The sequence below is a fragment of the Chiloscyllium plagiosum genome, chromosome 1 (genome assembly GCF_004010195.1).
Source record: "Chiloscyllium plagiosum isolate BGI_BamShark_2017 chromosome 1, ASM401019v2, whole genome shotgun sequence".
NCBI lineage: Eukaryota > Metazoa > Chordata > Chondrichthyes > Orectolobiformes > Hemiscylliidae > Chiloscyllium > Chiloscyllium plagiosum.
Genome location: NC_057710.1, coordinates 149,731,739 through 149,754,329, shown reverse-complemented (window position 1 = coordinate 149,754,329; position 22,591 = coordinate 149,731,739). Strand labels below are relative to the sequence as shown.

Below are 22,591 nucleotides of genomic sequence, written 5' to 3'. Positions count from 1 at the left end.
TAAATTAAGCTAATTAATTTAAATTATACCCTGAAAAATACCAAACTCCAATCAAGTTTGAAGTTAGTATATTGACAATCTTAAAAGCCAATGATACAATCCGATGCTTTGAGGGTATAAGACCGGGGAACAGTTGGGAGGAGAACTGCCAAGCCAATGACATCTGCATACTGCCCAGAGAATAGCTCATCTGGGATCAAACTGTTATGACATGGGGTAATCCTTGCTTAATTTAAACCAGCAACACAAAAGATTTATCCCATGCAATAATCTGTGAAAATTCAAGAGGCCAAGAACTTGTTAAAGTAAAAGTAACAACTTTATTTCTGAAAGTATAACAGAGAATAATTAACTAACAACTATTTATAATTCCTTCGCTGAACCTATCTTTTACCTTCCCCTCTACAATACTAGTCCAATAAAACACCCCTCGATTAAGATTTACCAAAATTCAACTTTTCAAAAAACCAGCCAGACTTCGAACCTTCTTTTCTTTCTTAGGGATTTCTGCTTTGCAGGTTACCTTTAAGGTACCTTTAAGAGAGCGGTTCTCTGGACAGTATGCAGATGTCATTGGCTTGGCAGTTCTCCTCCCAACTGTTCAGTTTTCCCTGGTCTTATACCCCCCCCAAAGCATCGATTGTGTCAATGGCTTTTAAGATTGTCAATATACTAACTTCAAACTGGATTGGAGTTTGGTATTTTTCAGGGCTTAATTTAAACTGATTGGCCTAATTCAAATCCGTTTTGTTGTTTCCAAGCAACCCAGCTAATCTAGCTTTCAACTCAATATTACATTGTTACCTTCTTCAGAACACTTGATGCTGTCAGGTGGTTCTGCTAGCTTTTAACTCTCTTAAAGGTACAGTACGCCCACATCTTCATAACAAATAAAATTAAGGTTATGCAGATTCCTTTTTTTTCATATTTTAACTGTATTGTAAAAATAAAGTGTGCTTTGATTAAAGCCAATTAGTGGACCAATTGAATCATATCTGGAACACAGCACCTTACACTTGCCTTTAAATAAACTTAAAAATTAGGGTCTAGGCGGTCTCCTTACAATACTTTGTGGGGGGGGGGGGGGGTCCAGAATTGTGGGATCTGCACTGGTCCATAACAGTATCTTCACTGAATAAAACTAGCATGTTGCAGTTGCAAATGTTGACCTGTTTCAAGTTATTTTAGTTAACAGCTCCAGAGGCTCCACCAATCTCTCATCAAAGTTGCATTGGAAGATGGGGAAGACCAAAACCAAAGTAGGCAGGAATGTGCAGAAATAAGATCAGCCATAATCTCATTAAATGGTGTAGCAAGCTCAAGATGCCTACACCCAATTCATAATATATACATTCAAAAAATATTAATTCCATATTTCACTTGAGCATTTAGCCCTGGGATCTCCAGTATTCAGGCTCCAATTATCTTGTTGTCTTTCAATTGTCCACAACAGATTTTACATTATCTCCCAAACATGTTTCCCAATGGCAGGTCCCACATCTCAAGTATAGAAGAAAAAAGCCTACTAATTTAGGCATGACGTGCTTCTATTCTCTTCACCTTTCCTGACTCCACCCTTCTCACCTTGACCTCAGCATTGCACTTGGTCTTGATACAATGCCACATGACATTGACTATTGTGTACAGTGTTTCATAGAGACTATCTGCCTTGCTGGAAAATTCTAAATATTGCATTTTACTGACTCTTGCTACGACAATGAATATCCAAATTTTCATGGCACAAAATTTCACCAGCTGAATTCTCTGGCACTTCAATGTTGATACATAAAAGGGTCTTGAGACTGCTCATGTCACCAATGTACTTGCTCTGTACTCACCTGCCTATTAAGGACGATGGGTAAGTTTCTAAAACTGGAAACTCAATCAGAGGACAAGCAGTAATGTAAAACTGGCAGTCCAAATGGAAGAGATAGGCTGAGGTAGACAGGTGAGCATGAGGATGCTTCAACATGGAGGCCCCTTGTTGAATGCACTGAAAGCAACACATAAAGAAGCCCTAAAGTAGTGCCATCAGCATGGAGGAGAAACCTCTCATAGGAGGAAACATAGATGCATTTTAGGTATTTTCAGTCCTGGATCCTCACCACCAGGACATGGGGCCTCCAGCTCTGAAGGCTATTCCCAGTCACTGGGTGCCCATATATGGCAGGAAACCTCTCTGACAGCAGGAAAAGACCAGCTGAAAAATGGGGCCTCATTTGCCCTAACTGTCTCTTTGTCTCTGTGGAACACAAAGCCAAGCCAGTTGACAGTCCACATCAGGGAGAACTTTCCAGTGACAACAATGTGTCCGGAAGCCCTCCTGACAGAATTCCTTCTAATTTCCTATCACTTACCTCCCCTCATCATTCTTCCAACAATCCCATTTCCATAGGACTATGAAAATTCAACCCCACTCCTGTGTTCACAATTTAACTCTGGCATGATTAAAAACTTGCAGTGCAATTAGCAAGACTTCAGTGACTATTTTTGTTAGCTTGTGTTAAAAATTATTTCCACAGCTTTCTCCCTAATGACTCATAGTCAATTTTGTGTTAATGCATAAAGTCTGATTTAATTCAGAATATTTCCTATTCTTTTTTCAATACTTTATTTTCACTTCTTTAAAGTAAATGTAAATGGCCTTGAATAATTACTCCTCCAGTCTTTTATTATTCCATATGCACAAATCCAAACTGTGTTCCCCATTGACAGAACATAAAAGAGCTCTTCAAGGTACAGTAAGCGATATAGTCTGATGTAATCCCTTATAATTTCTCCTATAACTCATTGAGTTACATGAGATGCAGGAATAGGCAATTCAGTCCCTCGAGCTTCTCCGCCATTTGATGTGTTCATTGGTAATTTCATCTTGGCCTCAACTCCACTTTTGTCCTCATTTCCCATTATCCTTAACCCATTATTAACTAAAACTCTATTCATCTCCTCCATAAATTTAGTCAATGTCTTGGAGTCCACTGCACTCTGGAGTAATGCATTCCACAGATTTAAGACACTTTGAGAGACGTACATCTTCCTAGTTTCTGTTTAAATTTGCCACCCCTCAGCCTAAAACTATGACGTTCTAGATTGCCCCACAATGAGAAAATCCACTCTACATCTACATTGTCTATCCCTTATATATCCCAATCAGATCTCTTCTCATCCTTCTAATCTGTAGTGAGTATATGCCAAAAACTGCTCAATCTAGAATAGAACACCTCCAATGCTCTATCCTTTTTCTGTTCATTTGTGGGCTGTCTTATCCTGGAATGACTGAGAGGAGGATTGAGTGAGATGAAAATTACTGGCAGAGCTGTTAGTGTGATTGCAGGTGGATGAAAGGTAGTGAGTTGTTCTGAGGAATGAGTAGGCAGCACAGAGGCCATGCAAATTAGTGGAATGGTAGATTGTCAGATGTGAACAAATGTATAAAGATATTGCAGACAGTATTGAGTGTGGTAGAACATGAGCCTTGGTGAAAGGTAGGTGCAGTAACAGAGATTTAGTGAGTGTGAGGTAATTGCCCGTAGTGTTAGGTAAGGGGTAAATGTAGGGGTATGGGTGGGTTTCGCTTCGGCGGGTCGGTGTGAATTTGTTGGGCCGAAGGGCCTGTTTCCACACTGTAATCTAATCTAATCTAATCTAAACATGAGCCTTGGTGAAAGGTAGGTGCAGTAACAGAGATTTAGTGAGTGTGAGGTATCAGAGAAAACAGTACAGCACTTATCCTAATGGAACAGAGAAAGTAATTGGCCTTCTTGCAGAACTGCTAGCCATTCCTCATCCTCACTGAGATGGTACTGACACAGGTTATGACTTTGGACCTATCTGCCAAGGTCTGATGTCATGGCCTTTTTTGCCTGTCCTTCAAGAAAAGGACACCCCTCCTCTGTACCACCCTCGAGTCACCCAACAAAATCCTTAGGGTCACTATTGAACAAACTCTCTCCAATCCAGCTGTGTACCTGGGATAACAGCAAAACATAGTGAGAAAAGAAAACATTTTAAGGATATTTCAGTGGCACAGGTGATATTGCACTGTATACAATGTTCCACATTTGCATGAATTTGATTGGCTTTGTACTACATCCATCTGTTGGATTCTGTGGAATTCTGAAAGCAACTGTGATACCATGATGCCTAATATTATGTCCATAAGGATGTACCATGGTCTATGTTGAGAGCCTGCTGCATCATGAGGAGCAAAATGTACATAATGCTATGGGCTATCCTGACGCCATTTCCCCTCGTGTTAAAATATCCTCCCCTGCCCTCTGTGTCCTAAAATTGTTAGTGTGAATTAAGTGGTCAGTGACATCTAAGGCAGAGAGGTGTGCAACACATAAGGAACCAATATATTGAATCACTAGAAATCAGTGACCCCAAAGGTTTGTATTCTTTACAGTGCATGACTCAGTGTTTGTGTTGTTTTCCTTTAAAAGCCCTCATGTTAGTGGGTCTTGCAGCCCTTTCCTCAAGGCACTTAACTCACCCATTATGGGTGCAGTCACAGTCATTTTCTCCCCCATTGCATACTGTTGATTTCCAGCACAAAGTATTGTGACAGAGAACACTCTTTGGCCTGTGATTTCCAGCCTCTGCCATTATATGCCAGTGAAGCCCTAGACAGCCACACGTCCTTCCTAATTGGCCTTCTCATCAACTCCATAATTTTACACCTCCCCGGGATCCCATTCAACCCAAATAACCTTTTACCACAATTCGGTGTTTTCTCTCCTTAGACTTTTTTTTATTCAAACTGACAATGACCCTTATATTCCACGAACCTCAATTTTGTTGAACATCCTTTTATATTGTACTTTGTCAATGCTGTCTTAAAATCTACTTAGGCAATATCCATCGTATTCCTGCCACCAAACTTCTCTGTTACTTCAATTAGTTTAGTCAAGCATGATCTGTCTTCTTACGGGTCCATTTTACAGGCTATTTACAGGCTTACTCTCTGCAAGTAAGGAAAACTTCTCCAAGTGCCTGCTGATATTTTTCCTGATTATTGATTTTAAAAACTTACCCAATAGTAATGTTAATCTAATTGGCCTGAAGTTACCACAAACATCATTACACCCGTTCTTTAATGAGGGTGTCATAGTTGCCATTGTCCAATTCTCTGGCACCTCCTTTGGATCTTTATCACAAGCCCTTTCAATATTGCTATCACCACTTCTTAGCTCAGTTGGTTGGATAGCTGGTTTGCAATATAAATAATGCCAACAGTGTGGGCTCAATCCACACATGGGCTGAGGTTATCACAAAGAACTGCAATTCTCAACCTCTTCTCTTGTCTGAAGTGATGTGACCCTCAAGTTAAGTCATCACCAGCTGTCTTTCTCTCGCTCTAATCAGAAAACAACTCTGTGGTCTGGTAAGTCTATGGCAATTTTACTTTTCACCATTTCTGTTAGCAACTGGAATTGATGTGAGGGTTCTTGCAATACAGTGGTAGTGTCCCCATCTCTGAGGCCAAGAAGCATAGCTTCAAGAGCTGTATAATAACTCTTTGAACAGGTTGATTAAGAAATATCTGGCAACTGGAATTGAAACCACCCGGTCCCTAGTGATATTTACTTTGAGCATAACCACTTTCTTAAATGCCTCCTTCCTGTCAATTTTCATCCTAGCCATTGCCTCTTCTTATCCCATTTCCATTAGTATTTTGTTAGCTTCTTTTTCCTTGAAAATTACCACCACAATGTACCAATTAAAAAATTTAATCATGCTCTGATCCTTGGACCACCCAACCACTTAGTACTGTTATTATTTACATGCCAGTGCAAGATTTGTGGGTTTTAAAATGCTAATTGTCAGTCTATTCCCATGTTCTTCCTTTGCCAGTCTTATTTTTCCTCTTCACTTCCTTTCGCAGCCTATTGTTGTTAATCTGATTTTCTCAAATAATTCACCCTGACATGCATCGTGCACTCTATGTATTTCTTTTGTGATATTCTCTATCTCCCTTGTCATCCTAGCTTCCCTGGTTTTGGTACTGCTTTCTTTTGCCTTCGACAGAATGTATCCAACTAATAACAATGGAGCACCCATCGTTTCATTACAGTTTTTCCTATCAGTATTTTGGTTGGATTTTACCCTGGCGCAATCACCCCAATGAAATTTACTCTCAATTTAGACATCATACTTTAGATCGTACCTTGTCCTTCGACATTACTAGCATAAAGCTACGTGCAGCATCTTATAAAGGCCTAAACAATGTAGTCTATGGTAAGATATGTGGATGAATTGTGCAAGGAGTCCAGCAAGGTTTATCTTGTTGTTGGGAACACTTCACTGAATCTTTTAACTAAGTTCCAGGCATTCAGGCAAATTTATCATGAGGCAACAGTGAGTTGCCTATCAAGGCAGATTATTGCTTGTTAACAACCTTATTAACTTCAGATCTCACTTCATTAAGATATAGCTTTCCAAACTACCATCCACTGTGAGCAAATGTGATGACAACAATTCTTGACTTGGAAGTCAGAACAGGTCTTTGGAAACCTCAAACTACCAGTATCTCCAAAGGGCCTCCAATTTGGATACCAGGCACTAACATATCAGGACATGGTTCATGTACACTGCCACATATACCCCACATCCACTGGCATTATCATATGCTAGTTTCTAAGAATAATCATGACACATTCTGATCCATATAAAGTATACTTCTGAATTTCAATACTAATCACCGGGCAAAACAGAACTACCATTGTAATCCTGCAGCAATGGCACTTTGCACTCAGAGAAATGCACCAGTTTATGGATTAGATGAAGTAGACAACAGGAGTCTGGAAGGACACAGCAAGCCAGGCAGTATCAAGAAGTGAAGTCAACATTTCAGGTATTAACCCTTCTTTAGACTAGTCTAATCTGAAGAAGGGTTAATACCTGAAATGTTGACTTCTTCACTTCTTGATACTGCCTGGCTTACGGTGTTCTTCCAGCCTCCTGTTTGACTACTTTGGATTCCAGCATCTGCAGTTTTTTTTTGACTCTATGGATCGGATAAGGCTGCATCTCTGGGATGTTTGCTTGCTTCCCTAGCAGGGAGAAAGTAAGGACTGCAGATGTTGGCGATCAGAGTCGAAGAGTGTGGTGCTGGAAAAGCACAGTCGATCAGGCAGCATCCAAGGAGCAGGAGAGTTGATGTTTCGAACATCAATTCCTGATGAAGAGCTTATGTTCAAAATGCCAAATCTCCTGCTCCTTGAATGCTGCCTGACTGCTGTGCTTTTCCAGCGCCACACTATTCAACGCTTGCTTCCCTAGCACTTTTACTCTACCTGCATCCTCACAGCATCCCTGCCTTGCCTTTTTGCACCTTGCTCACAGTATCACCTATATTTTTGCCATTTAGCACGGATATGACGTCAAGAGGTTTGTTATAGTTGTTAGCAAGTCAGGTCAGTCAAGTCAAGGGGAACAGACCTCACTCAGGGGTTCTGGCACATTAATCAAGGGCATCCTCTGAACCAATCCAGGGGCTTGGAAACAGTCAGTCAGCTGTTCGGAATGGTCAGAATCAGGATTCTCTCATCATAAGGGATAAGGAATAAATGTCAGATAGCCCACTCTGCCCTGTTGTGGGCTGTTTTCCCCTAAAATGAGAAAAGAAAGACCAAAGTGAGTGGCACAGCTGTTACCTTTGGTATGATGGCGAGGTGAGCAGGGTTACGTAGTGGTGTCGGTGATTGGAGTGGGTGACAGCGAGTGAGGGAAGATGTTATGGATAAAGTGAATATGGTACAGCATGACCCATGGTGGGAGATCAGTACAGGAGCACAAATAGAGTGAGTATGAGATAAGAGAGAGAAGATGGTACACTGCACTGCACTGACCTGGCTGGCAACCCAGGCTGGTATGTTCTTGTGTTATGGCCTCCATTGACGGTCCTGAGGGAAGATTTTAGATTTAGATTTTGTTGTCATATGTACTCAAATACAAAGGTACAGGAGTACAGTGAAAAGTGTATAATGTCAGCACATATGGCACCTAGGTATAAAAAAAATTAGGTACAAAGTGGTAAAAGAAACAAAGTTAGAAAAGTTAAGCATTACCTTCGTAGAATAATTATGAAAGTAAGGTAATAGCTAACATTAAAGGCCTTCTTGATATAAACTGGAAAAATAAAGAAATGAAGTTAAAAGTTCAACAGTCTTTGATGAGTTCTACACTTAGCTCTCTCTCTGAGAGACCTCAGCTGTCTGTCCTCCATGCCACCATCACAGATACTGGGGAACATCCCTAACCGCTCACTGTTCCTGTGTTGGGCTGCAATGTCATCTCTGCTGCTGAAGTTGCCACCTCCTGTTGCTTCTGGAATGTCCCGGGAGGGACCCCTCACACATCAGGATACCGCCACACAGGGCCAAGACATGCTACACTGACCTGAGACACTACCACACTGGGCCGAGACACTGCCCTGTGTCACCGAGAGGCCGCCAAGAGACCATCATGGACCAGGCCGGGCCAAGGGGACGCCTCCCTTCTAGTCGAGTGTACATATTAGGAACTATGCAGGGCATCCCTGCATACTTGCATCCATAATGGCCTTTTAAAGACAGTGATGTTACTTGGATGCTGGTCCGTTCTATGAAATTCCAGCAGTGTCACGTTTTTATGGTTGTGGCAAGGTGTAAAATTGGGTTAGAATTGGATGAGAGAGGCACCATTGGAGTCAGGTAGATAGCTAATTAGGTGAGTTTGCTAAGATGTAGTGAGAACACTCATTTGCTCACACAGAAATCCTCTGTGAAACTCAATGATATTGACAAAAGGTTAGATTGAACTCTGTGATACAATGTTCACTCTCATCTCCAAACGTTAACTCACTGACACTTGATCAACGTGGTCCACATCATTTCACAGAATCAGATCCAGTAATGTCTCCTGAACAGAGAACGTATTAGCCATGGAAGTTCTTTTGAACACATTTCACAAAATCCTCTGCTTCCTTATTCTTTATTTTAACATGTGCAGTTTTATTCCTCTGTTTCATTTTCATTACTTGGAGGCCGACTGAATATCCCTAACTACATGACCATACTTTTTTTTCTCAATTTCAATCAAATGAACTCTGTTTGTTCGTTCAAAAATCCTCTGGCTCCAATACAACAATGTCTTCCCCTGTTAGTACTACCAACAAACCTTCCCCTTTGTTTTCAGATTGCTTTACAAAATTAATATTAAGCACCCAGCTGTTAGATTAATAGATGGGTGAGGTGTAGGCTGCAAGGTGAATAGTTGAAGGATGGTGGGTGGCAGCCATATAGGTAGGTAGGGTATGCCAATTGGATGAGGGTATAGGAAAGATTTGCTGCTGGATGTCAAGAGAGAGGCAGTCGGGTTGGGGTGGTCTGGGAGGAGGGCAGATGTTGATTGAGCATGGCAGTACGCTGTGTCTGTGGTAGTCTGAGTGCCAGTGATTGGGTTGTCAATTTTATAGTGAAACAAGCGTTGTCAGTTTTAATTCCACTAACTTTATCTGTTTAATAATTCAGGCATGTAAACTGGAATGCTCCAAAGTCTCTGACTCTAACTAGGGTTGGAGTCTTTTCCAGAAGGCTCCAGACATAGGAACAGGAGTAGGCTATTCAGCCCCTCAAGCCTGTTCTACCATTGTCTGCCCCAAATTAGCACCAACACAACAATCTAGAAATGACTGAGAAATTATGCTTTTGAGCCTCAAAGTCACAAGAGAAATAATAACAAAGTGATGCAACATTCTTCCTGAGGATTTGCAGTCATATCATAGCGCTAGTGGTGGCAATGAAGGTGGCAATGAAGGTGACAATCACTTTGACAATTTTTTACTTCTGACTCAGTAATAAGTGCCAGAGCGCAATTAATACAACAGCAGTTCGGCAGTAGGAAACCATTTATCAAATTGTACTTTCTCAAAGTTCAGAAAGCCACATAGGCTTTTAGGCTCCAAGAGCACCTATAGGAACAAAAGAACAGAAGAGGGCCCATTAAGTCCCTCGAGTCTGTTCCACCATTCAGTGAGATCATGGCTGACCTAACACCAGATACTGGCCTTTGGTTCATAAATCTTAAAACCTATGCTTAACAGAAATTTGTCTATCTCAGACTTAAAGCTGACAAATGGTCCAACATTCACTGCCATTTGTGAAAGAGAGTTCGAAACTTTGTTAGTACTTCCGAACATCTCTCCTGAAGAGTCTGGCTCTAACTTTCAATCTATGCCCCCAGTTCTAGAATCTCCAACCAGTGGAAATAGTTTATCTTTATTTATCTTGTTTTTTCCCATTAATATCTTGAAGACTTCAATCAAATCCCCCTTTACCTTTCCAAATTCTAGAGAAACGGCCCTAATTTGTATAGTCTCGCATCATAACAAAACACCGAAAGTCCAGGTATCATTTTTGTAAATCTATTTTGTACTCCCTCCAACATCAATATATCCTTCCTAAGGTATGATACCCAAATCTGCTCACAGTACTCTAATGTAGGGTCTAACCAGGATTTTGTATATCTCTAGCACTTCTATGTCCTTATACTCCAGGCCTCTAGGTATAAAGACCAGCATTCCATTAACATTCTTGATTATTTTCTGCACCTTTTTGTGACATTTTAAAGATCTATGCACCTGATACCCCAATTCTCTTTGGACATTCCACTGTATTTAATTTCATACCATCTACAATGTTGCCTCATCGATCCATTTTGTCAATTCAAAATGGATAACCTCACACTTACACTGAACTCCATCTGCCAGTTTTGCTCATTCACTTAGTCTATCAATATCCCTTTATAATTTTATGCTATCATCTATATTATCTATAATGTTGTCAAACTTTGTATCATCAGAAAATTTGAATATATGACTTTCCATGCTATTATCTAAGTCATTAATAAATAATGTGAATAATTAAAGCTCTAACACAGATCCTTGTAGGACATCACTGGTCACATTCTGCCAATTTCAGTACCCATCCATTATCCCTACTTTCTACCACCTGCCATTCAGACATTGAGTAATTGCCAATGTGAAGTTTAAACTTCCTAAACGCTTGCCAACTATCCCAAGGCACATCTCAGAACATGTCAGGTCTCTGACTATCTGGAGACCAGAAGATCTGTGCCTAAGTATACATAGTCGTTACAATGTGAATAAACACTTATCCTTGAGAAGACCTCAGACTCCAGCAACCTCTGTATATTAATGTAGTGCACCTGACAACTGACACAACAACTGATGTGACAGCAGCAAGTTGCAGAAACTTTGAGAAATATTTCTACAGCAAAGCCAGAGTAAAGAGAGAAATGTGAACAGTGACTGACAGCAAAACAGTGTGGGAAGAAACCTCAAACAAAGATAAACCAAGGAACAGACTCCACCACAATCAGTCTTTATGAACCCAAGGCCTGTGACAGACTGAGAAATGGCAGGATTGCATAAAGGATTGACCCCATACAGTAAAATTTCAAGCTTGATAGCAAAATCAGATAAGGATTAGGTCAGTATGTGATTGACAGCATTGTGGACAATGTTTTACCAGGACAGGGAGTGAATGAAGACACAGCCACTTACAATGAGATTATTAGAACCTTTAATACCATACTTTAATATTCAGCACAATATAATTATCAAGAAAGCAAAATTTAATCAGTGGAAACAAAAGCCAGGGAAATGCATATATTCATCTATTAATTACCTATACCGTTTAGCAGACAATGGCAAATATGAGACATGAAAAGACTCGAGATCTTGGCTAGAGATCAGGTTGTAGTTGGGGTCTTGGAAGAAGAAATCCTTGCAAATTTCTTAGTCCTTGATACTTTATCAAAAATGGTGCAATTAGCAAGACAAGCTGAAGTAAGGAAACAAAACAACATCTCCATTACAGCTGATAGATCTTATGGGAAAAGAACAGTTTAAGGCAGCACAATATGTCACACCAAGGGAGGAAAATACAAACAAATGACAGTAAGCACCATTATTAAGTGTTATCATTGTGGCAGACTGCACTGGTGCAAAGATTGTGCTGTCAGAAATGTAAAGTATCATACCCACAGAAGGGCTGGCCATTTTAAAGTGTTATGTCAAAGTAAAAGATTGTACACTTGAAACAGAAGGTAAATCCCATAAAGAAGATTAGCATTCAGGAAATTGAAGAGCCAGACAATACTGAAACTATATTCCTCAGAGAAATAAAATAATTTAAAAAAAACAATTCCTGGAGTGCTAACACAGAAGTAAAGGAACATAATATCAACTTTAATCTTGAGATTGGACATTAGGGATACCAATCCTCTCTGATACAGTAGAATGGCTGAATTAATAAATTCTGACCATCCACAGTTCGACTCCAGCAGGCACACAATTAAATAAGGAGTGGCAGGTGGAGTTTAGTTTAGATAAATGCGAAGTGCTGCATTTTGGTCAGGTAAATCAGGGCAGCACATATACGTTTAATGGGAGTGCTTAACGGTTCCTTGAAAGTGGAATCGCAGTAGACAGGGTAGTGAAGAGGAGTTTGATATGCTTGCCTTTATTGGTCAGTGTATGGAGTATAGGAGTTAGGAGGTCATATTGCAGCTGTACAGGACATTGGTTAAGTCACGTTTGGAACACTGCATTCAATTCTGGTCTCCCTGCTATAGGAAAGATGCTGTTAAACTTGAAGATTTACAAGGATGTTGCTGGGGCTAGAGGGTTTGAGCTATACAGAGAGGCTCAATAAGCTGGGACTATCTCCTCTAAAAGGTCACCAGTCTTAAGCTGACAGGTGATCTTACAGAGGTTTATAAAATCATGAGGGGCAGGGATAGGGTGAATAGAAAATACCTTCTTGCCAGTTCTGTAAGTCCAAAATCGAAGTAATAGGTTTAAGGTGAGAGGGGCAAGATTTTAAGGGGACCTCAGGGGCAACTTTTTCATGCAGAGGGTGGTGTGTATATGGAATAAGCAGCCAGAAGAAGTGGTGGAGGCTGGTACAATTATAACATTTAAACATTTAAAACACATCTGGATGGATACATGAAGAGTTTAGAGAGATAGGAGCCAAAAGCTGGCAAATGTGACTAGATTAATTTAGGATATCTGGCTGGCATGGACGAGTTGGGTAGAAGGCTCTGTTTCTGCGTTGTACAAGTCTATGACTCTAAGTAAAAGAGCACCTGAATGCAAGGTTCTAAAATAAAGGAAGAAATATCTTCAAAACTTTATACATGATCCAGAATTAAAAATGTTTTCTCCTGCGTAGAAAATCATGCATAGATCTGAAATTAATTGTTAAGTTTGATCAGATCAACATAGAAAAAAGGAATGAATTTAAATATCCAAAGCTAATTATCAGCTAGGGAACATAAAGACGGCAGACAACATTTAAAGCAGATGCCTATTTATATCTATAAAAATGCCACATTCACTTTTATAAAAATATGCCATTAGATTGAGGCAGTTCTTCACTAATTTCACCAGTGACCAAACTGACAAATTGGTTTTCTGGCACTGCCACAATTCCAAAACCTAATAGCTTGATAAAAATTTGTGTGGACCATTTTTGCAACTACAGTGGTAGAACAATCTTGTACTAAAGGCATCACTGGCTGAAAGTTTGTCAAAACTTGCAAAGAGTACTATCCTCAACAAGCTTGGATTCTGGAATGCACTGACCATAAAATCTAGTATTGCTTGCTTGCAATTAGCATTAAACTTAAATTAACAATGTTAAATTTTAATTTTCCTCCAGATTTGGGCAGGACTAAATAAATTCTCTACTGGAAAGCAGATGAAACTACTAATTAACTGATCTAATCCAGTTCTGTAACTGCCAGAGAAATTATTTAAAACTATAAATGAGAGAGGTTCGAGTGCAGTTGTCCTGGAGTACAGCTGAAACTGAGTACAAACTGCAATATTTTGTTAGTAATAGAGTGAATCTTAACATTTAACATCTTTTATAGAATCTAGTATTGTTTGCTTAAAAAAAGTGTTTAACTTAAATTTACCATGTTAAAATTTTAACTTTCTTCTGGGCTTGAGCAGGACCAAAACAAATTTTCTGTAGGGCAGCAGATGAGATTAGCTAATTCAGTAACTGATCTAATCTATAATTGCTAGTTATCAGTATTGTAAATAAGGGAGGTTCAAATGCAGTGATTGTAAAGTGTAGCTGAAACAGTGCAAACCTGTGAATCTGTTGAGTAAGAGTTTGTGGAGGAGGGGATTCTTTCTTTTGCTAAATTTGTCAGCCTCCACGAGAGGAGGAATTGAAAAAATATACAAGAGGAGACAATGAGATATGGGAGGTCAGCACTGCGACCAATTAGTAATCCTAACAGTAACCACACAGTAGAAAGGAATGTAAAAGAAAAATAATAATATGAGTCTGTCAGAAAGGTTCAGCAATAATCAGGGTGATTTTAATCTATATATAGGCTAGAAAAATCAGATGGTGTAGATGATGAGTTCATAGACACTTTTAAGAAGCTGTCCAAATACAGAATGTTCTTTAATTAACTAGACAGAAGGCTATTCTAGACCTGGTAGAAAAGTGTGGTGCTGGAAAAGCACAGCAGGTCAGTCAGCATCCGAGGAGCAGGAGAATCAACGTTTCAGGCATAAGCCCTTCATCAGGAATGTTAGGGGGAAGAGGGCTGAGACATAAACGGGGTGGGGGGAGTGGGGTTGGGGGAGAAGGTAGCTGGGAAGGCGATAGGTAGATGTAGGTGAGGGGTGATGGTGATAGGTCGGAGCGGAGAGTTGAGCAGATAGGTGGGAAGGAAGATGTTCTCTGAAACATTCCGTGAGTTGGCATCCTGTCTGCCCAATGTAGAGGAAACCACATCAAGAGCAATGGGCACAGTAGATGAGGTGTATTGATGTGCAGGAAGAAGAAGTTACTGAGGGTGAGGACCAGTTCAGCCAATCGAATGAGTGTATCGGTGGAGGGGCACTGGTTGGGTTGACGGGAGTGGAAGAAACAGAGGGCTTGGAGACCTTCGCCATGGCAGAAGGAGAAGTTGTTGAGGATATGGACCAATTCTGCTAATTGAATGAGTGTGTTGGTGGAGCACATCCTATCACCAACATCCCCCACCAGCATCTACCTATCACCTTCCAAACTACCTTCCCCCCAGCCCCACACTCCCCTTCTATTTATCTCTCAGCCTCCTCCCCCACATTCCTGATGAAGGGCTTATGCCCGAAACATCAACTCTCCTGCTCCTCAGATACCGCCTGACCTGCTGCGTTTTTCCAGCACCACACTCTTCGACCCACATCCTCCACATCCAAAAATCTCATTTATTGTATCCATTGCTCTTGATGTGGTCTCCTCTAAGTTGGGTCAGAAGACTTGACAAAATATGAGAAATAGCAAAGATTGACTAAAAGATTAGTAAGGAGGAAAAAAGTTAAAGTAGAAGAAAAAGGCAGCTAGAAACAAAAACAGGTAGTAAGGGTTTTTATAGATATTTACAAAGGAAAATTTAATAAATTGAATATTTGTCCTAAAGAAAGTTAGGCTGAGGAATGAATAATGGAAAATAGGGAGATGTCAGATGAATCAAATATGTATTTTATTTCAGTTTTCACTGTATAGGTTACAATTAACATCCCAAATATAGTTGTAAATCAGGAAATGTAAGGGAGGGGCTCAGGATAATTACAATTACTGGGGGAGGGGGTGGGGTTGTACTGTGCAATTATTGTAGCCACAGGCTAACAAGTACCCCAAGTATCCTGATAAACTTTATCCTAGTCACTTAAAAGAAGTGGCTCATGAGTTGGTTAATATATTGGATTTAATTGGAAGTGTAGTGGACAGCGAAGAAGATTACCTCAGATTACAATGGGATCTTGATCAGATGGGCCAATAGGCTGAGAAGTAGCAGATGGAGTTTAATTCAGATAAATGCAAGGTGCTGCATTTTAGGAAAGCAAATCAGAGCAGGACTTATACACTTAATGGTAAGGTCCTAGGGAGTGGTGCTGAACAAAGAGACCTTGGAGTAAAGGTTCATAGCTCCATGAAAGTGGAGTTGTGGGTAGATAGGATAGTGAAGAAGGCGTTTGGTATGCTTTCCTTTATTGGTCAGAGTATTGAGTACAGGAGTTGGGAGGTCATGTTGCGGCTGTACAGGACATTGGTTACGCTACTTTTGAAATATTGCGTGCAATTCTGGTCTCCTTCCTTTTGGAAAGATGTTATGAAATCTGAAAGGGTTCAGAAAAGATTTACAAGTATGTTGCCAAGATTGGAGGATTTGAGCTATAGGGAGAAGCTTGAATAGACTAAGGCTGTTTTCCCTGGAGAATCAGAGGCTGATGGGTGACCTTATAGAGATTTATAAAATCATGAGGGGCATGGATAGGATAAATAGACAAAGTCTTTTCCCTGGGGTGGGGATTCCATAACTAGAGGGCATTGTTTTAGGGTGAGGGGAAAGATATAAAAGAGACCTAAGGGATAACGTTTTCACGCAGAGGGTGGTACATGCATGGAATGAGTTGCCAGAGGAAGTGGAGGAGGCTGGTACAATTGCAACATTTAAAAGGCATCGGGATGGGTATATGAATAGGATGGGTTTGGAGGGATATAGGCCAGATGCTGGCAGGTGGGACTAGATTGGGTTGGGATATGTGGTCAGCATGGACAAGTTGGACCGAAGGGTCTGTTTCTGTGCTATACATCTCTATGACTCTAATTTCCCAAAATACCTTACATTCAGGAAAGGTCCTATTAGAATGGAAAATAGTGAATGTAACTTCTTTGTTTTAAATGGGAAGAAGGATAAAGCAGAAAACAATAAGACAGTTGGCTTAATGTAAGGAAAATATCAGAAGCTATTATTAATGATGTTACATTTGGAAACATTCAAGGTAATGAGGCAAAGTAAGTATGGTTTTCTGAAAGTGAAATCATATTTAACCAACTTGTTGGAGTTCTTTGAGGAGGTAACATTTACTAAAGATAACAGGGAACCAGTGGAAATACGATATTTGGATTTTCAGAAGGCATTCAATATGTTACCACATCAAAGCTTATTGTGAAAAATAAAAGCTCAGGGTGTAATGAGTAACAGGGGTTGACATGGATAGAAGATTAGTTAACTAAAAGGAAACTATAGTCATAAGTAGGAAATTTTCTGTTTGGAAAGATGTAATGACTGGTGTGTCACGGGGGATCAGTGCTACAGCCTCAAATTCTTACAAATGTATAGAAATAACTTGAAGAAATGGAACTGTGGTTGTTAAGTTTACTGATGACACAAAGATAGCCAGGAAAGGCTTTGTGATATAAAGAGGCTATAAAAGATATATGTTGGTTTAATAAATGGGCAAATATCTGGAAAATGGAGTATAATTTGGGAAAATGCTAAATTGCCTATTTTGGCATTAAGAATATGGAAGCATGTTACTTATAAAATGAGAGCTTGCAGAGCTCTGAGAGGCAGAGGGATCTGGATATGCTGGTGTATAATTCTCAAAAGGTTAGCATGCAAGTACAGCAAGTAGTTAAGAAAGCTAAATGAGAAGTAAGGTGGTTATGCTTCAGTTTTACTGTACATTGTTAAGAACACATCTAAAGTACTTTGTTGGTCTTTTTATTTAAGGAAGTAAATAAATGCACTAGAAGCAGTTCAGAGAAGTTTTACTAGAATAATAACTGGAATTGACAGGGTATTTCATGAGGATAGGTTAGACAAGCAAAGCTTGTATTCACTGGAATTTAGAAGAGTGAGAGATGACTTGATTGAAACATAAGATCCTGAGGAGTCTTGACCAGGTAGTTGCAGAGATGGTGTTTCATCTTGTGGGAGATTATAGATCTAGAGATGAGGAGAATTCTTTTCTCAGTGGTGAGTCTTAGACCTCTTTTCCTTCCATATCTATTTACAGCAAAGTATAATGGAGTAAAAGTGTATTGAGGGTTGGTGGGAATATGGAGTAAACAGATTAGCTATGGCCACATTGAATGGTGGAGCTGGCGTCGGGAACCAAGTGACCTACTTCTGCCCCTATGTCATATATTCATATGTCAAAGTGCTTGTCTGTACCATGGGGAGAATGAGGGCCTGAACTCAAGAGGTCCTGGACTTCAGGCTATAAACCTGCTTCTAATCTCAACAGTAAGGTAGGCTTAAAATTGGGTAGTAGAGGGGCTGCTGTCCACCAGAATTCAAATCTTGTTATTTGTAAAAGCATACAGTTCATTCCATATTCTTCAGAGCTTACGCGTTGTGTGAGAGGGCTAATAAAAATAGGAAATGCTAAAACATTCAGTAGGACATGCAACATTTGTGATGACAGAAACAGATACTCTTTCAGGTAGATAATCTTTCTTCAGAACTGAAACACGAGAAAAGCAAAGTACCGTGAATGCTGGAAATATGAACTAAAATCAGGATGCTTGAAACATTCAACAAATCTGGGAACATCTGTGGAGAGAGAAACACACTCAATGCATGAAAGCATGATACGTACAAACAATTGAAAGGGACCTAAGGGGCAACTTTTTCATGCTAAGAGTAGTGTATGTATGGAATAAATTGGCAGAGGTGGAGGAAGAGGCTGGTACAATTACAACATTTAAAAGGCACCTGGAACAGTATATGAATAGGAAAGGTTAAGAGGGATATGGGCCAAATGCTGGCAAATGGGACTAGATTAACTTAGAATATCTCGTCAGCATGGACGAGTTGGACCAAAGGGTCTGTTTCCATGCTATATATTTCTATAACTGCATTAATTAAAATCAACTGTAAATTGTTCAGCTCCTTGAACCTGCTATATTGTTTATAAAAATCATGGCTGATCTATTTTTGATCTCAACTACACATTCCTGCCTACTATTGCTAACTTTTGATTTCTTGTTAGTCAAAACCTATCTACCTCTGCCTTAAAATGTTCAATTAACATGCTTCCACTGACAGCTGGGGAATGGAATTCTAAAGACGTGACATCTGAAAAAAAATTCTCATTTGCACCTTAAATTTACTGCTCAACCTTTCATCCTAAGATAACCCAGATATCAGTTAAGTGAACTTTCTCTGTACTACTTCTAACAATATATTTATATATTTCTATAAATAGAACAAAACTGTACTCAATATTTCAGACGTATTAGATTAATATCCTGTAAATTGTATCCCGTAAACATCCCTATTTTAATATTCCATTTTCCTTTGCAATAAATTGCAATATCCATATGACTGTTTAAAATACTGCTGTACCTCCACACTAACATTTTGAGATTCATGTACTAGCACAACTTGATTTCTCTCTATCTTAGTTGATTCCTCTGTACCTTTTGTTCTACAATTGTCCTTCATTTAAATAATATGCTGTTTACTCTTCTTCACCAGTGGACAAGTGATGACATCCATTTTGGCCCTAAGAAAATAATAGAAGAGAATAGTCAGTTATTGTGAGTTGTATTTTTTACAAAGAAAATAGTAAAAAGTGTTTAAGTTTATAAAATCATGAGGAGCATGGATAGGGTAAATAGACAAGGTCTTTTCCCTGGGGTGGGGGAGTCTAGAACTAGAGGGCTTAAGGTGATAGGGGAAAGATATAAAAGGGACTTAAAGGGCAACATTTTCACACAGTGTGGTGCATGTATGGAATGAGCTGCCAGACGAAATAGCGAAGGCTGGTATAATTGCAACATTTAAAAGGCATCTGGATGGGTACATGAATAGGAAAGGTTTAGAGGGATATAGGCCAAATGCTGGCAAATGGGACTAGATTTATTTGCACATTCTCCCCGTGTCTGTGTGGATTTGCTCCGGGTGCTCTGATTTCCTTCCACAGTCCAAAGATGTGTAGGTTAGGTGAATTGGCCATGCTAAATTGCCTGTAGTGTTCAGGGGTGTGCAGGTTAGGTACATTAGTCAGGGGTAAATGTGAAGGAATGGGGCAGGGTGGGATACCCTTTGGAGAGTCGGTGTGGACTTGTTGGGCCGAAGGGGCTGTTTCCAAACTGTAGGGATTCTAAGATTTTATGCCTCTCATCATCTTGTACACCACAATCAAGTCACCTCTCATCCTTCTTCACTCCAATAAGAAAAGCCCTAGTGCTCTCAACCTTTCTTCGTAAGACATGCCCTCCAGTCCAGGCAGCATCCTGGTAAATCTCCCTTGCACCCACTCTGAAGCTTCCATATCTTTCCTATAATGAGGCACCAGAACTGAACACAATATTCCAAGTGTGGTCTAACCAGGGCTTTATAAAACTGCAGCATAGCTGTACGGCTCTTAAGCTCAACCTCCCTGCTCATGAAACCCTACACATGATCAACTTAACAACCCTATCAACTTGGGTGGCAACTTTGAGGGATCGATGGATGTGGACCTCAAGATCCCTCTGTTTCTTCACACGTCCAAGAATCCTGCCCTTAACCCTGTAACCTGCATTCAAATTTGATCTTCCAAAATGAATCATTTCACACTTTTCCAGGTTGAACTCCATCTGTCACTTCTCAGCCCAGCTCTGCATCCTGTGAATGTCCTGTTGCAACATACAACAGCCCTCCACACCATCCACAACTTCACCAAATTTTATGTCATCAGCAGACTTACTTACCCACCCTTCCAATTCCTCATCCAAGTCAGTTATAAAGATCATAAAGAGCAGAGATCCCAGAACACCTGTGGAACACCACTGGTCACCAAGTTTCAGGCTGAAGGCTGAATATTTCCAATCTACTACCACCCTCTATCTTATGTGGGCCAGCCAATTCTGTATCTAGACAGCCAAATCTCCCAGTATCCCACGCCTCCTTACTTTCTGAATGAGCCTACCATGGAGAACCTTATCAAACGCCTTGTTCAAATCCATATACACCACATCCACTGCTCTACCTTCATCAATGTGTTTTGTCACATCCTCAAAGAGTTCAACAAGGTTTCTCAGAATCCTCTCCAATACTTTGCCTACCACCGACGTAAAACTGACTGGTCTCTATTCTCAGGGTTATCCCTATTCCTTTTCATGAACAAGGGAATAACAGTTGCCACCATCCAATCATCTAGTACTACTCTAGTGGACAGCTCCTTAGTTATAATCTTCCAAATCCATGACCATTGTCATCTAGAAGAGCAAAGGTAGCAGAAATTTGAGAATGCCACTATTTGGGCGTTTGAGTATCCATTACATTCCAATTGCACAGCATCCTGACCTGGAAAATATCATAGTCCTTTAGTGCTGTTGGCTTAAAATCCTGGAACTTTCTTCCTTTGTGTGTATAGTTGCACACAATGGAATGCAGCAGTTCAAGAAGGCTTTTCATAGCACCTTCTCAAGGACAACCAGGGATGGGTAATAAATGCTGGCCCAGCCAACAATGCCCACATCCCAAGAATGAATAACAGAAATAATTTGATTGGATTGACATGTCCTTGAAACATAAGGTGTCACTTGAACGTGATTCCACAACACTTCACTCTGTAACATGAAAAATAGCAATGAACAATCACGACAATCTTGAAGGAAGAAAGAATGGAGATAATTGTGGATCAGCAGCAGTCTAAACATTATAAAAAAAAAATGAAATGATGAACATAACACTCAAAGGAATGATGCAGACAGGCAGTACAGGGTTTAAGTGCACAGTAATCTGAGCCTGGGCTGAAAAGTCTTGAAAACTGCTAGTGCCAGATTTTAGAGCATCAAAATAATCACTAGCGTCGTCGCCTCCAGTCGAATGCAGATCAAAAACCATTGTACGCCAGTAGATCTAGTTCTGGTTTTCATACTGATCCAGACAGGCTTTTCCCTCTGGTGACTGTTCCCTCTATTTTCATGTTTTATTTCAGATTTCCAGAATCTACAGTATTTTATAACTATAGCAATACTGGTCTTAAAGTAAAGCCAGGCAAATAGCCACCAAGAAAAATCTACCTGAATCAAGAATGTAGGTTGTGTGAAATAGATCACAGATAGCCCAAACCCACAATCACTTATATCTAGAAGGACAAGAGCAGCAAATACATGGGAATGCCAATACCTGCAAGTTCCCCTCTAAGCCATTCACCGTTCTGACAAGGGAATATATCACCATTTCTTTGGTGTCTCTGGGTCAAAATCCTGGAATTCCTTCTCTATCAGCAATATGAGTCTACTTACAAGACATGGGCTGCAATGGTTCAAGATGGTAGCTCACCTGCACCTTCTCAAGAGCAACTACAAATGGATAATAAATGCTGGCCCAGTCAGCAGATTTCATGAATACATTTTAAAAATGCCTATTTCTCTCTCACCTCCTAAAAGTATTCTTCTCCCTCCAAATGTAGCGTTGCCATTGGAACTTCAAAACAGGATTCTCCAGTACACTTTAGTTACAAGTGAAATGGCAGCTAGGAGCAAGATAGTTATAGGAAATTAATTTGACCATAGTTTTGCAAGTTTAAAGAGCAATATACTTGATAGCTCCAAGTAGAATAAATAAAGCAACATCACAAGTAGAAGTAAATAATTTCTGAATCAATAATTGAGAGATACTCCTTCTCACATGCTAGACAATGAGCATATTACAGTGGCAATGTCAATGATTGATCAATATTATTGATAAGAAAGTTTGGGGGCAGTTTGAAACAATATTT

At 40.0% G+C, this 22,591-nt stretch overlaps 1 long non-coding RNA gene across 1 annotated transcript; it reads right to left on the bottom strand.

Annotated features, from left to right (window-relative positions):
• Window positions 1-11,653: 11,653 nt before the first annotated feature.
• Window positions 11,654-22,341, bottom strand: LOC122554408. The gene is made up of 4 exons (XR_006312987.1): window positions 22,250-22,341; window positions 19,296-19,381; window positions 18,363-18,426; window positions 11,654-11,849 (listed from the first exon to the last, which is right to left on the bottom strand). It is a non-coding gene; the product is annotated as an uncharacterized LOC122554408 (long non-coding RNA).
• Between the last annotated feature and the right edge of the window lie 250 nt (window positions 22,342-22,591).